Consider the following 2,557-nt stretch of genomic DNA (forward strand, 5'->3'; position numbering starts at 1 on the left):
AATTTCTAGAGTGTTCCATTACCTTCTATTGCCTCCTACAGTGTTCCATTACCTATTCAACCAGTTTCTAAAAAAAATCTAGAATATTCCACCCAGACACAGTAAGGTTCTAGAACATTCTCAGTGACACGGAAGTGGTAAATAAGTCGTATGCAACACATGCCCTGGTAATGGATTACAAAACATTGAGACTGGATGGCATGGTTTTAGTGCACAAACCAATAAAACAGATAAGATACTACAACGTGGTACCAAAGCTCAGAATTATGACCAAGACAGCCCTTGACCATGAGCCCAAGTGACCTGGTCTGGTCAGTGACCTTGCTTCAAAATAGAATTATTAATTTGATGAAGTAGGAATTTACAATCAAATATCTAATGCATTTTACAGATTTACTGAATAAAAAACAAACTTATTCCAAATAAAAAGCTATTTTTTTTAATATCAGTCGCCATCTATAGCGTTCAGAAAATCCTTTGAAAGTCTTTGGATTCGTTGAGGCCTGGAAAGTCTTTGAGTTGTCTTTAAATTACAGGAAAAATAAAAAAATCTTTGTACAGTCTGTGCAGCCATATTAAGATGCATTGTTCATATTATATGCTATGCAGCCATATTATGATGCATTATTAATATTATATGCTGTGCAGCCATAGTAAGATGCATCATTCATATTATATGCTGTGCAGCCATATTAAGATGCATTGTTCATATTATATGCTGTGCAGCCATATTAAGATGCATCATTCATATTATATGCTGTGCAGCCATAGTAAGATGCATTGTTCATATTATGGTGCATCATTAATATATGCTGTGCAGCCATATTAAGATGCATTGTTCCTATTTTATGCTGTGCAGCCATAGTAAGATGCATCGATCATATGATGATGCATCATTAATATATGCTATGCAGCCATATTAAGATGCATCATTCATATTATGATGCATCATTAATATATGCTGTGCCGCCATAGTAAGATGCATCATTCATATTATATGCTGTGCAGCCATAGTAAGATGCATCGATCATATTATGATGCATCATTAATATATGCTGTGCAGCCATAGTAAGATGCATTGATCATATTATGATGCATCATTAATATATGCTGTGCAGCCATATTAAGATGCATTGTTCATATTATATGCTGTGCAGCCATAGTAAGATGCATCGATCATATTATGATGCATCATTAATATATGCTATGCAGCCATATTAAGATGCATCATTAATATTATATGCTGTGCAGCCATATTAAGATGCATCGTTCATATTATATGCTATGCAGCCATACTAAGATGCATTGTTCATATTATATGCTGTGCAGCCATATTAAGATGCATCATTCATATTATATGCTGTGCAGATTAAGGTCAATCCCCCATCTAGTTGGGTAGTCTTGAATTGCCTTACAGGTTTCACAATATTTATCCTTCAGTAAAATTCCCAGTGGCTGAGTGAAAACTTATTGGTACCATCCGTTTGTCTTATGCACATGGTACATATTTTATAAAACTGTGAAGATATAAAACTTTATTTATTACATATGTGACATGACATAGTGTTTAATATTATGATCAGATTGTGTCACAATTTGATTCGACATGCACCCAGTATATGTATGCTTGTCGTGTAAGAATCGAGAACAGAGTATTATAATAGTCAAGGATGTGCTTCCAGGTGGCAGGGTTCCAGCTTGACAACTACGTTACATGCAGTGATTGGAATGAACGAGTTATCGCATAGAATGTAGCCTAACCCCCTTTAATATTCAAGGTGAAAGAACTAATCCCTGTACCTACAGTGATGCAAACAGTTATTTGAGGACAATACTAATGATATTTGTATCCATAAACACATTTGTGATTTAGTAGATTCCAGAGAATTTACTATACTTTTTTGGGGGGGCTAATTCAAAATGTAGCAAATTTTATAGAAAGTATACTCTCACAGTGAGATAGAAGAAACTACCGGTATAGCTAAATTAAGACGCATTGATTCAAATTCACTAAATTTGCATGCAGCTATTTGAACATGTTTTACAGTATTACTCGCCCAGCCTGCCTTTGGAGACTTCCCTAGGCAGATTAGCCAGTGACAACACAAGCAAGTTTGTAATGTGGCGAGTCAAATAATCTTGCCAGGCTCATTGGCACACATAATTTGACCACAAGACGCCAGTCGCCTGGCCAATTATAGGATGGAACATCTGGCAACGTCATCTTTTCCAAGTTCCAAAATGCAAGGGGGGGGTGCAAATGATAATACCTTCAGAGCAAGGCAAGACAGTGTGGATCTCAATGGTAAGGGAGAGTCTGACCAACATAGTCTGGCACAACAATGCACAATGATGGCCTGAAGGTAGTGAGAAACTGAAAATTCTACAGGTATTACCCATTTTCCCTGAGGGTGCTCTGCACCTGGTGGGTTATACCTGGGTTCAACTAACTGGCAGTAGTAAGACCTACTTTGTCTTAGACAAATTATCTACCTTAAACAAATGTTATTAATTGGTGTGACACCATCAATCTTGGAAAAAATGACAAAATACTTAG

The sequence above is a fragment of the Saccoglossus kowalevskii genome, chromosome 14 (assembly GCF_978046115.1).
Source record: "Saccoglossus kowalevskii chromosome 14, keSacKowa6.1, whole genome shotgun sequence".
Lineage (NCBI taxonomy): Eukaryota > Metazoa > Hemichordata > Enteropneusta > Harrimaniidae > Saccoglossus > Saccoglossus kowalevskii.